Source organism: Bubalus kerabau, chromosome 20 (genome assembly GCF_029407905.1).
Source record: "Bubalus kerabau isolate K-KA32 ecotype Philippines breed swamp buffalo chromosome 20, PCC_UOA_SB_1v2, whole genome shotgun sequence".
NCBI lineage: Eukaryota > Metazoa > Chordata > Mammalia > Artiodactyla > Bovidae > Bubalus > Bubalus kerabau.
The window spans coordinates 61,824,184-61,838,158 of NC_073643.1; the positions used below are offsets into that span (position 1 = coordinate 61,824,184).

At 54.6% G+C, this 13,975-nt stretch overlaps 1 long non-coding RNA gene across 1 annotated transcript; it reads left to right on the forward strand.

Annotated features, from left to right (window-relative positions):
* The first annotated feature begins 267 nt into the window (after positions 1-267).
* LOC129635372 (uncharacterized) lies at positions 268-2,337 on the forward strand. Its single transcript, XR_008706253.1, has 3 exons — positions 268-482; positions 879-936; positions 2,249-2,337. It is a non-coding gene; the product is annotated as an uncharacterized LOC129635372 (long non-coding RNA).
* The last annotated feature ends 11,638 nt before the right edge of the window (positions 2,338-13,975 follow it).

Sequence of the window (13,975 nt, forward strand, 5' to 3'; positions counted from 1 at the left end):
CCAAACACCCACCCTAGGTTCCTCCTTTGACCACCGCCCGCCCTGCCCACCCAGTCTAATCTCTCCCTCCTATCAGTCACTCTCCAGCCTCACACTTAACCCAATCTCAATTCCCCTTCTTCTTTTTCTGTAATGATTAGATCAACCCACCAATACAGCTCAGGTCTGTGACCCTGGGCCGCAGGAAACTAGCCCAATCAACAGCTCCCAGTAAGCCCCTGCCTGCCTCGCTCGGCCCACTCCTCTATCCAATCAGCCCTCCCGGCAGCCCTATAAGAGGTGCAGGAGCGTGGAGCAGAGGGTTTCCTGCTCAGCTCCTGTGAGGACCAGCCTGCCCTGGGAGGTAAGACGCCCTAGGACCAGCATTGTGACTGTGGACCCCTGGACCCTCAGCCCCGGCCTCTCTCCTGGAGGGTCTCTTGGAAGTTGTTCCGTGTCTCCAGACTCCAGAGCCAGCCTTGAAGTCACAGCTGGGAGCCCAGGTAGGTGCCAGTGCCCAGAAAAGGGCACATCTTGTCTGATGGGGGAGAAAGTCTCTGGTGCCCTGGGAGGGCCCCCCCAGACAGCCCCCGCCTCCACCTCTGCTCCCCCCTTCCTCACCGCTTGGCTCTGGGGAAGGCAGCTCCCTTCAGTCCGCCCAGAGTAATCTCATCTACTCCCACCCCGACCGGACAACTTGAGACAACCTAGCGAACCGCCGCGGGGCCACACCCAACTTGCTGCTCTTTGAAAACAGTTTAACCGTATCTCCAAACCCCCTGCCTCCTGACACTGCGTCCCCCAGATCCTGGTGCGGGGCGGGGGGCGGTAGTGCCTGGCAGGGTGGGCGGGGAGCCTGGCATGTTGGAGCCTCCGGTTGACCCATTCCTCTCTGGCAGATTGCTATGGAGGAGCAGAGACCCACCAAACGCTTCCACTTGATGGCCCCAGATCAAGGTACGTCAGGCACCTGACACCCACTTTAATCCCGCCCAGCGTCACATCTGGCATTTGCTTGAAACACAGAAGGCGTTTTGGGGAGAAGGGCAGCCCTTCTTAGCTTCCTTGGCCCACCTGGTTCCCAGGTTCTTCCTGTCCTCCACTGCCGACTTCCCCGATAGACCCCCCGGACTTCCCTCCAGGACCCCGGGGGGCCTGTCTCCCCCCTTCACTTTCCACACGCAAGCCCCTTCACCCCCAGACCCGTTACTTAGAGCACAGCCATCCAGGGGACCAGGGTCAACCCCTCTGTTCTGAATTGTTCGGGATGTACTACTTGGGCTGTTATTTGCAAATTCTGAAAACTCTTCCCTAATTATTTAAATTCAAACACAATCAAGGGCTCTGTGACATCAGTCACCCCCTTCCAACCTGCTTCCACCAGACCCCCCGGCCCCCACATCAGCTGGGTACCCCGTCCCCCTCCGGAATCCCATGCCCAGTTTCTTTCCCAGGTGTCCTTGCCTGCCTTGGCTGAACTCTGTAGAGCACTGGGCTCTCAACCCTCAGCTCCCAGTGTTCCTGGCCAAGAAGTGGGGAAAAATTTACCCCTCTGGTGGTGACCCCGAATCCCGCTCCAGCCAGGCCTCCCTCTGGATGACGCCAGTGCCTCAGCACGGTCAGGCTCGTCCTGCCGCCCGGAGTCCCCTGTAGAGCGCGGCCTGGGGCCTCAGCCCGCCCTGCTGGGGGAGGGGTGGTCATCCAGGCACGCCGGCCACGTGGTGCCACCTCCCCAACCCCGCACCCCTGCGCCCCAAGTCCCGCCGTGAGGACACTGCTCCCCTGCTCCGGTTCTCCCTGGACCACAGGGCAGGCCGGAGCCTGGCTCAGCTCCAGGAGGCCTTGGTGGCCCCTTCGGTGCTGTCTGCCAGCCCCCAGCGGCCTCTCTCCCCTCCCCGCCCCGCCTCGGTGCCCGTAGGCAATTGTTTGTTCTGTCAGGGGAGGTCATTTGTATTCAGATTGAGTCTCCCTAGTGAACCTAGACGGCAGGTACCGGTCAGTACAGCGAGGGTTAGAATACCCGGCTGCCAGGGGACCGGGAGGGCTGAAAGAGGGTGGGAGGCCCAGCCTGGAGAGGTGGCCGCTCACTCCCCCCGCCCCCGCCAAGTCCCCTCTCCGTCCTCCCTTCCTCGCCCCTCGTGCTCCCCTCCCTCGTCCTCGCCCCCCATCCCCATCCCCCTCCCGTCTCTGTGCCCCCAGTCCCCCCGCCACCGCCCCTTCCCTCCCCCTCCCTCCCCGGCTTACTGCTCCGTCTCCGTCTCCGTTCCAGGTGCTCAGCCCTACACGGCGCGCTGCCCTGGGGGAAGAGGCGGAGACCCTGGGGGGCCCGCCGGCCCAGCCCAGCCCTCGAGACCCTTGGCCTACGTGAAGCCCGTCGTCGTGAGATGCGAGGCCCCCCGCTTCGTGGGAGGCGCCGCGCAGAGAGGCCGAACCCGCCGCCGAGGGGGCGGCCACGGGGCCGGGAGGGACCCCCGCGCTCCGGGGGAGCCGGTGCGCCTGCTTGGGCCGGACCCGCGTGTGGAGCCGGGGCCCCGCCAGCCCCCGGAGCCAGAGGCGGGGCAGACGCAGACCCTCACAGCCAGCAGAGCGGCCGAGGCGGCGGCCGCGCGCGGGCTGACCCGTCAGGAGCTGCAGGACGCCTACGGACAGTGGGGCCTCGGAGAGGTCCGGCCTGCGCACTGCGCCTACGTGGGCTTCGTGCCCGCGGGCTCCGCCATGATCATGGTGCAGACGCAGTCCGGTGTCTACCTCTACTCCATCCCCGGGGTCCAGGCCCAGTCCCGCCAGCCTCCCTCTCTCTAAAGACCCCCGAGCCGCGCCAACTGCAGCCCCAGCCCTGTGCCCTGAGCCCACCTGCGTTGTCCGGGCTGAACCCTGAACCTGAACGCTCCCCTGCCGGCCCGCCAGCCCACGTCTGCTTCCCAAAGACCAGCAGGACTGAGGCACCGGGCAGAGGGGCCCAGGACGCGCCCCCTGAGCGGGGAGGAGCTGTGGGCGGCGCTCCACAGCCAGCGGGGGCGGAGTCAGGATGCCCGGGTCCCTGGCGGCCTGCGGAAGGTGGCCAGTGGCTTCCCCTCGGAGGACAGAGGCGGATGCTAAGCGAGGGCTGGGAGTGACACACGGGGCGAGGCTCCATCCTGAGAAACTCCAGAAGTTGCTGCCTGGGCAGGCCTGCAGGGAGGGCAGAATCGGCCAGACCACCCCGCTCCTTCAGCGGCATCGCGACTCCGGAGAACCCCGAGGAGACAGCCTGGGAGTCTGGGGAGTCTCCGGTCCTGTAACCCGGACAGTAAGCTGGACCCGGGGGCTGGCAGACAGGAGGGCCTGGGGGAGCATCGAGGGATCGAAGCAGGCCTGAAGGCAGCCCGGGCCTCCTGAGCACAGGAGCGCACAGGCTGGTGGTAAAGCCCTTCCTGGGAAAGCACTGACGACGTTCTTCAGCCAGGAGAGAACAAGAAGCGGGAAGCAGGGAGATGAGGAAACTGCATCATTATAAAGTCTGAATGAAGACAACCTGGGCTTCCCTGGTGGCTCAGACAGTAAGGAATCTGCCTTCAATGTGGGAGACGCAAGTTCGATCCCTGGGTGGGGAAAATCCCCTGGAGTACGAAACTGTAACCCACTGCAGTATTCCTGCCTGGAGAATCTCAGGGACAGAGGAGCTTGGAGGGCTACAGTCCATGGGGTGCCAAGGAGTCGGACACGACTGAGTGACTAACACTTTCACTAAAGACAGTCCTCAAAGAAAATGGAATAATCCAGAACATAGAAACCTGGGGGGATGGAAGCATTCAAAGGAGCTAAAAGTGACTGAGATTCTGTCTGGTCCCTGGGGTCCTGGGGGATGTTGAGCCGAAGGAGCAGAGCCCCGGACGTCTGTAAGCAGGGGCGCCCATTGGCAGCCTCTGAACGAGCTGGGATGAAAGATTCCAAACAGACTGAGGAACACGTGGACCCATGACTCCGATGAATCAAGCAAAAGGCATGGGAGTGACAGAAACACGGAGAAAGCAGGGTGCGTTGACAACGCCAAGGAAGGAGTAGGTGGTGGCGGCCTCCACTCCCAGCTTCACTGGGAGTGCCTTGCACACTTCACTACCAGGCAGGGGTTTTCCGGGGTTTTCTCCCAGCGCTGCTTGATCAAGTTGAGATCACTCCCATCTCCTCAGTCGGATAAGAGGTTTATGATGAACTGGATTTCCTATTTTATTAAGCAGGCTTTGACTGCCTGATTCATTTGTAAGAGAAAACGTCCACGGAAAACCAAGAGAATTCTTCCCACGAAAAATGTTTTCTTGTGTATTCAATGATCTGCTTGAATAAACCTTTCTCCTGGCTTTTACTGGAGTACATCTTTTATTAAAATTTCCATTTTCATCTTGCCAACATCAGACGAGTTTACCGTAACCAAAAAAGACACCCCAAAAGACAAAGAACAAGTGTCTCCCCCAACCCCCATCACACAGGCCTCTGGGAATATATGGGTACCTAAAGGCACCTCTGGGGTTTCATTTTTACAGAAACGGGGCATGCTTTCCTCCCAGGGCCCCCCAGGGTGATTACAGGGTGTGGGCAGGTGTGGCAGGCAAGCTAGGCAGGGGGCCTCCCCGAGCGCATTCCTCAGGTGTGCTGTGCAGCCCACAAAGCTTATCTGCAGAGAGCGCAGCCCCGTGTTCAACCACGTGCCCAGCTGTCCCCTCCCTGGGGCCGGCCACCCTCCACGAGGGAGGGACGCCCTTCTCTGATGGGCTGCTCCCAGGGTGTTCCCAGCACCAGCCTGCCGCAGCACTAGAGTCTTCAGGACTGGCTCTTTTCGTTTTACACAATAAATCCTCAAAGTGAGATCGCCGCGTCAGGCAGTAAGGCCGTATTTTATCTTAATAGATATTAAGGAATTGCACTCAATTAGGTTGTGTCCCTATCGCTTCCCATCAGCGGGATGCGAGGGGGCTGGTCCCCACAGCCTTCCCAGCAATAAATGTCAGACGGAGTACTTTTTGCTCATCTCTTGAGTAAAAATATGTCATTGTGGTTCAGATTTGATTTGTCTTCACTGCTAATAAGGTTTAGTATCCTCTCACGAATTTATTGGCCGTTTTTATTTCTACTTCTGTTAACAGCCCATATATATCTTTTGCAGTTTTCCACTGGGTTTTTAATCTCTGATCAGCCTGTGGGAACTTCTTGGGTATTGTCAAGTGATGCTTTCCCACCCCGACATCCTGCCCTCACTTGCTGTCAGCCATCCCTGGGCCCTGCCCCAGGCCCTGCTCCCTCCCCAGGGCTAGAGCCTACATGGGTCACAGAGCACCGTCCAGCCGCGGGCTCGGAAGTGTTTCCTCAGCCATTTAGCGGGTTAGACATTGTCCAGGTTAAGTGTGCCAATTTGAGGTTTCCCGGAAAGGCTCAGCATTCACCCACTCCCCCCTCTTTGGGGGATTCTACCTACACTTCTTGGAGACTTGCCAAAATCCAGGCATGTGGAGGCTTTTCCTTTCTCCTGTTTTTAGGCACTTTTAGTTTCTTTAATTTAACAGGACACATATTTTTGATGAGTGAAGGACTCTGAGGCCCACATTCAGCCTTTCTGCAGGAGGTGTGCATCCTCAGCTCAGACTTGAAGACCCCTGGCCTCTAGTCTCTGTGTCGGAAGGAGACATCACTTCAATCATAAATCTACATTAAGACTCTACAGTCTACATGCCCCACCCCCTAACTTGGGACATGCGTGTTTCAACCTTCACACCCTCAAACACGTCATCAAAGAGCCTCGATCCCCTGACAGTCAGGGGATGCACCAGGACCCGGAAGCACACCTGCAGGACCCGGAAGCACACCTGTAAGAAGACGGGCATCAGCTGCTCCTGCGGCCTGGCTGGGGGCTCTCGTCACTGGTCACTGACCTCCCACTACCCCCACCCCCCGTTTATGTCTGCACAGGGGAATCTCTGGACGCCCCTGGGCCCTCACCAGGCAGGGACCCCACTGTCCCCCCACTCTCCGCTGAGACAGTAAGTTTTCTCCACTTCACCCACCCTCCTTTGGAAGTTTTACAGTATTGGGTTAAACCATATGAAATTGCCGTCACGTTGGTCAAACATCAGCAATGTCATATGGTTTGACCCATACAATGAACTCTATAACACTCACACCTGACAAAGTCGAATGCTAGTCCATCTCTACCTTTCTCTACCGTATTTGGACCTTTGGATACAGCTTCCCTGATCACTACCAGTTCCGTTTTACATATTACTATTGCCTTGTACTTCAGTGCCATTTTGTTATCACCAGAATAATCATCAGTCACACGATTCGCGTTGACCATTGACGCTCACTTCAGTCTGTCTCCACGGTCACTAATCAGTTTGCTGTCTTCACACGTTGCTCCTTCGTCTGGAGCTCAATTTCCTTCTCCCTGAAGTAGCTTCTTTGGAGATTTTCAGTAAAGACTAGCTAGTGGTAGGCTCTCTCAGCCTGTCTGAACCGTCTCTGCTCAGGAGTGTTACTCTACTCCTGACTGATACTTTAGCCGGATGTAAAATCCCAGGTTGACAACTGCCTCTCTCATGGCCTTGAAGACAGTTTCCTGATGTTTCAGGCTGCTCCTGTTGCTGTTCTGAAACTTCCTGTGGCCCAAACTGTTCTCAGGAGTAAACTTCCGTCCTTCTCTGGGCCCTTTCATGACATCCTTTCTGTCTCTGATGTTCTGAAGTTTCCATAGGAAACAGCCACATGTATGTGTTTTTAAAGCCTTTCTCTAGATTCACTGACAGTCTTCTGAGAACACATTGAAGAAGTGGAAGATCCCCTGGGGGAGGGCATGACAACCCACTCCAGTATTCCTGCCGGGAGACTCTCATGGACAGAGGAGTTTCTGGCAAAAGACTGAGCTCCGGTCACTTTGATTTCCTCTCTTCTCCTTTGGCACCCACGTTGAACACTGTTGTACAGTTTCTCTTGGATTCTTCAGTTGACTGAAGTTTCCAGGGAGCCAGGTTTCCTGGTTCCTTCTGTTTTGGTCGTGATGGAGTCGTCTGTGTACCTGCATGTGTGCTTGTTTAGCTGATCTCAGGCAAGGGTTATATTTACTGTGGAAGCACAAGGTCCCTGCACTGTTAAGGTGACTTTTCATGGTGGCTCATTTTGGCTGATACAGGTATTGAGGGTGGGGTGGGGTAGGTGTCCCACCACCCCAGGAACAGGCTCTCAGCTTTCAGTCCTCGGAGGTGACGTTAAAGCCAGATTCCAGGTCCAAGGCAGGGCCAGCCCAGGACTCTGGATTTTCCTTGAGGGTTATACCCACTGCCCCCCTAATCATGGGAGCTCAAGCTTTCTTCCTCTGGACAGGAGTGTGCAGTTCATTCATTTTCCCCACTGGGGTTGCAGGAGTCACCCCAGCTTCAGTCCTTCCCTCCAGGGTGGGCACAAGACAGGCGCCTCTGAATTGGCTGGAGCTGGAGGTCCATGAGCCAGAGGGCCCCCTCACCTCTCTTTCTGCCTTGCTCTCACATCTGGCATCTTCCTTCCTGGCTTGTTGTCTGTACCAGCACAGAGGAGAAGCTTGAGGCACCACCTCTAGGCCAGACGGCATGGGTCCCAACCAAGGCTCCACCACAGACGAGCCCCTTAACCTCAGGGCTCTCGGCCTCCTTGGCTGCAGTCACCATCAGCAGTGATTTTCAGAGCCCAAGAAAATAAAGTCTGTCACTGTTTCCATTGTTTCCCCATGTATTTGCCAGGAAGTGATGGGACCAGATGCCATGATCTTAGTTTTTTGAATATGGAGTTTTAAGCCAGCTTTTTCACTCTCGTCTTTCACTTTCATCAAGAGGCTCTTTAGTTCTGCTTCACCTTCTGCCATAAGGGTGGTGTCATCTGCGTATCTGAGGTTATTGATATTTTTCCCAGCAATCTTGATTCCAGCTTGTGCTTCATCCAGCCTGGCATTTTGCATGATGTACTCTGCATGTAAGTTAAATAAATAAGTTAAATAAATGGTGACAATATACAGCCTTGACGTACTCCTTTCCCAATTTTGGGGAGTGAAAGTGGAGAGTGAAAAAGTTGGCTTAAAGCTCAACATTCAGAAAACAAAGATCATGGCATCTGGTCCCATCACTTCATGGCAAATAGATGGGGAAACAGTGTCAGACTTTATTTATTTGGGCTCCATAATCACTGCAGATGGTGACTGCAGCCATGAAATTAAAAGACGCTTACTCCTTGGAAGGAAAGTTATGACCAACCTAGATAGCATATTCAAAAGCAGAGACATTACTTTGCCAACAAAGGTCTGTCTAGTCAAGGCTATGGCTTTTCCAGTAGTCATGTATAGATGTGAGAGTTGGACTATGAAGAAAGCTGAGCGCCAAAGAATTGATGCTTTTGAACTGTGGTGTTGGAGAAGACTCTTGAGAGTCCCTTGGACTGCAAGGAGATCCAACCAGTCCATTCTGAAGGAGATAAGCCCTGGGATTTCTTTGGAAGGAATGATGCTAAAGCTGAAACTCCAGTCCTTTGGCCACCTCATGCGAAGAGTTGACTCATTGGAAAAGACTCTGATGCTGGGAGGGATTGGGGGCAGGAGGAGAAGGGGACAACAGAGGATGAGATGGCTGGATGGCATCACTGACTTGATGGATGTGAGTCTGAGTGAACTCCAGGAGTTGGTGATGGACAGGGAGGCCTGGCGTGCTGCGATTCATGGGGTATCAAGGAGTCAGACACAACTGAGCGACTGAACTGAACTGAACTGAACTGAGGAGTATTAAATCACCTTGTTGGAAGGAATGGCATACAAAAGTAGGCAAAAATAAACAGATGTCTTTGTACAGGTACAGAAAGAGTAAAAGATGCACAGTTTGGTTTTCTAGTACTGTGTAACCAAACAACCCAAAACTTAAGTCTTAGAACCTCTGTTTCTTTTATTTTGCTCACAATGTGGCCAGTCAGGGAAAGAGTCTGCTGGGCAGGTCACCCTGACCCATGTGGCATCAGCTGGGGGGCCCACGACTGACCAACTTCTAGCTCAATTGCAGATCACTGATTTTCTTCATCATGTGACATCCTCCTTGGCATGAGGACCAAAAACTGAGTCTATTCCTGGGATGGTGGGACATCCCCTCTGGTATGGGGACCAAAAGCTGAGTCTGTTCCCAGGGTGGTGGGATACCCTCAATACTGGCATCCACCAAAATGAAGGGAATATGCTTCATTTATTCACCCGGACTCCTGTAGGTGGGCTTTGGGGTCGTCTCCAATTTCTCTTCCAGTATGAACGCTTTTGTGCATGTCTCTGGTAGACATGCCCAGCTTTCTGTCTTGGTACACAGTAAGGAGAGGAATTGTTGGGTCAGAGGTCAAGCAAATGATCACATTTATAAGATTACACCAGGGTGATTATTCTAAACTACACGCCCTTCAGTCTGTGTACTAATACTCAGTATCCTTAGACCTCTTATGTTTGTCCAATAACCCAGTCTTGCAGTTTGCTATGGCTTGGGCTGGGAAAGACTGAAGGCGGGAGGAGAAGGGGACGACAGAGAATGAGATGGTTGGATGGCATCACCAACTCAATGGACGTGAGTTTGAGTGAACTCCAGGAGTTGGTGATGGACAGGGAGGCCTGGGGTGCTGCAGCCCATGGGGTTGCAAAAAGCTGGACAGGCCTGAGCGACTGAACTGAACTGAACAGCTTGTGTGCGTGTCCTGGGGTCATTATTCCTCTGCAGGAGCTTTCTCTTCTGTGCCACAGCGGCTTTTTCTTCTGCACATTGGGTTTTTCCTTCCTTCTAGTTGATTTGAGTTGTTCTTTATTTAATCTTGATACCAACTTTTTGTCAATCATGTTTTGCAAATAGAGTCTCATACTGTGACTTTTTTTTAAAACCTGATTTAAATTGCCTTTTGATTTATAGACGCTTCTAATCTTAATAATGAATTAAAATACATCAGTCTTTTCCTCTTATGTTAGCACTTTTTGTACCTTAAGAAATCCTACCTTGAAATCGGAAATTTTCACCTATATTTTCTTCTAAATATTTTGAAAATTTTGCTTCAGACATTTGCTTTGACACAAGTTCTAAATCCATCTGGAGAGAATTTTAACTTTTTCCATATGGAGAAACAATTGTCCAGGTACATGGTGAAAACTCCCTGCCTCCCAGCTGGTGTGCCATGTGACCTGTGCTGCTCACAGAGCTCCGTATGTACACAGATATGCTCAGGAACATTCTGTCTGTTCCATTAGTCCATTTTCCTACCCCTGAACTAACACCACACACCATCCTTACTAAGCTTTATAACGTCTTGGTGCCTCATACAGCAAGCATACCTCGCTCTTCAGAAACAAATGGACAAGTTCCACAAGGGATCTTATTCAGTTTTGACCGGTGTCCTGAATCATTAGATAAGTTGGTGGAGATTATATATGATACTAAAATTTTCAAATTATAAACATGGGATTTCTCTTCAGTTGTTTAGGTTTTCTTTCATATCCTGTGGGAAATTATACAAATTTCAGAATATAGGTCTTTACAATTATGGTGAGATTTATCTTGTTCTGTTTGTAGTTTTTGTTGCTACATAAATGGTAGCAACGGGGCTTCCCAGGTGGCTCGGGGTAAAGAATCCACCTGCCAATACAGGAGACCCAGGTTTGATCCCTGGGTCGGGAAGATCCCCTGGAGAAGGAAATGGCAACCCGCTCCAGTATTCTTGCCTGGAGAATTCTATGAACAGAGGAGCCTGGTGGGCTACAGTCTTAGCATCGCAAAGAGCTGGACACGACTGAGTGACTAAAAAAACAACGAAATGGCAGCAACATTTTAAAGTTTCTTGATGATGTACAGAAATACAGTTGACATTGGTATCTGCAAGGTATATATGGAACTTATATTCAGCTATGTGGCTAAACTCTATTATTGCTAGTAATTTGTCTCCAGATTCTTTTTCTAAATATAAAATCATATCATCTGCAAAAAATAAATAAAAATCTGCTTTAACTTTTCCCTTGCCAATGCATGTCTTCAATTTCTTTTTTCTTGTCTTATTTCACTCTATGAGGTCTTTAGCTCTTCTGTATGACTTTAAGGTGAATGCATAAATAGATTTCTCTTCACCATCCATGCATTTTCCCTGGGGATCTCACTCATGTGCATAACTAACAGCTCCTCAACTCCCTTCAGCCCAGCTTTCCCCTGGCCCAGCGCCCATATCACCACCTGTCAAGATGCCCTGGGGATGTCATACAGAAGCTCTCTGCTCACTGAGCTCAGACAGGAAGCTACTTCCCCTGCAGCGTTTTCTGTCCACCAGGGCCTCCCCGTGCCCCCAGGAGCCTTGACTCCCCCCCCCCCCACCTCTCTCTAGTCACCATCACCCAACACGTTCCACCTCCTACAGCAATCTCAGTTCTGTCCTCTTCTCTCCCTTCCCCTGCTCACTCACCAAGTGCCCCCTCTCTCAGCACCAAGTGCCCCCTGACTCAGGTGCCATCCGATTGCACCCAGAGCCCCTTGCTTCTCCTTATCTGGGCTGTGCCCTCTTCCAATCTTTTAGGTGAAGGAATCTTCCTAAAACATTCAAGTATCAATCCACTACCTTTGATGGTCTCTCCCTGCTGTTTTCGGGGTGACTGCAAGGGGACCGACACACTGGCCTAGCAGGCGCCTCACCCCCACCTGCCCCTGCATACCCACCCACCCACCCCCAGACACTGTGGCTCGGATGTGTTCCCCGAGACCTCACAGTTCTGGTCCCTAACAACCCCTGACATGTGCACAGGTAACCTCATCTCACACGTCATGGACAGAAGCTCTGCCCTCTTTGGAAAGCCGGCAGAAGACGAGGGTGCAACAGCAAGAGCAGGGCTCGGCGCGTGGCCCAGGACGGGTCCTTACGACCTCACTGAGGCTGGCAGGGTGCACAGCTAACTTGGAGGCTCAGGGATGGGGTGGGTGCCCCTGGGGCAGGTGGGACATCGGGGTGGAAAGGCAGGAATGGCATGAGCCTCCCTGACCACTGAGGGGAGGGAGGGTCCAGGGGCTAGCTCCAGCCCCTCACCCACCCGCCCAGGCCGGGCCACCAGGAAAGGAGAACCTGTTCCCTGCCCCTCCCGCCTACCCCTCTAATTGCCAGCACTGTGAGGCGGGGGCGCAGCACTGAAGGTACCGCAGGCCCAGGCACCAAAGTGGCCTGGCCACGTGCACTGAGCCATTCTGGAGCCCAGCGATGCCTGGCGGCGTTGTCTGTGCCGAGGGCCAGGGTGTCGGCTGGCGGCAGTGAGTGCTGGGGACCGGAAGTGTGATGGCGTCCCCACCCGGGTGGACCTCGCCAGGCACCTGGAGAAGAGCGCCATGTCCGGCCCCTACACAGCCCGCCCTCCTGCACCCACAGCTCGCCTGGTCCCCTGTCCAGTGGCTGGGTGTGCAGGCAGGCGGGCTGTTAACAGCGACGTCAGTAACGACATCTATCAAATGCTTATAATGCGCTTGGCTCCGAGCTGAGCGTTGCAGACGCATTATCTCAATCGACTGCTCGGCAGCTCCCTCAGCACTTGTTTCTTCCAAGAGTCTTTAGAATTCACGAGCCTCCGGTTGTTACACTTGAGCAAATTGAGCTCCAGAGACGGAGGCTGGCAGGCCAAGGTCACCTAGCAACTCGGCGGCGCGTGAGGCTGCCCATGGACACCTGCCTCTGGAGCCGGGCATCCCTCCTTTCTCCAAGATGGTGCTCCCCCAGCCCTGCTCTCCCCCCAACGTCCATACCCCCATGCCCTCAGGGCTCCAGGCCGCTGAGCTTGCGAGGCAGTCCGCCTGAGGCACCATTTCAGGCAGTGACCAGGGTGTGGTTCTGTCAGGGCTGGCACTGGCCATCAGGGCCTGCCCAGTAGCTGGCTAAAGGATCCACATAAAGTGGGGTCAAGGGTCAGAGCATGTCCCTTAGAGGCCAGCATGTGGCAGGGGTCAAAGTCAGGGTGCAACTGGAGTCAGGGGTCGGAATATGTCTGGGTTCCTGAGGAGCCACGTGGCTGGCCAAGAGTCAGTGTAGGGCTGAGGTCAGGGGTCATGGCCAGCCACTGTCATGAAGCTGACCCCAGAGAGGACCACAGCCTCTTCTGCCCTTCCCTGTGACCAGGTGTGAGTGAGTCCCTAGGTCAGCTGGTGCGAGTGGGGCTGCAGGTCAGCTGGCCCCCAAGGGTCCCCCATGGAAGGTGTGCTGCTGGGCTGGGCAGAAGCATCACAAGAGGAAGAAAAGGGATCTGTAAGGCAGCTCCAGCCCTGGCCCCTTGCACCCCCTCTACAGTGGCCACCATGACCAACTCTACCCCCTTGGCTCCATCAGTGGCCCCTTGCGGATGTGGCTGTATTTCCTGTGGACCCAAATGCAGCCTCCACCGGCCCAAGACCCCACCCAGCTGCCAGGTGGTCGTCGCCTTCCTACCCCTTCCCGGGTGTCCCTGCTGCAGGAGGTTTCCAGCCCCCAACTTGGAAATCCTCTTCACCCCTCAGAGGCACCCCTGACCCCTTCAAGCCCTGCCACATCCCTGGTGATGTGCTCACCTCCCGGGCCCCCAGCACGCACACCACCCAGTCTCAGCTCTGTGGCATTCAGGCCACAGGTGGGGGGTGGGGGCAGGGACACAGGAGGGGTCAGAAGGTTCAGGACCTCGGCACTGAGCGGCAGCAACTCCTCTGGAGGAGGGAAGCTTCTGATCACACCCTAGAGAGGGCTCAGTGGGCCTGTGTGTCTGCCAGCCCCCTAATTCGAGAGACCCTTCATAAGGGGTGACAGCAAGCTTCAGGCCCAGGCTGGATACAGGGGGAGGATCCAGCCCCACGGCTGGGTTGCAGCTCAGCTCTGCTCTCATGACCACCCTGCTGTGCAGGTTTCTCTCCACCCTGAAACGCCAGGAGGATCAGGAGTGGGTCCTCCCAACCAGGCGCTGCCCAGGTCTGGCAACGCCGACAGGCCCCCTCTCCAGGGGCTGCAGGAT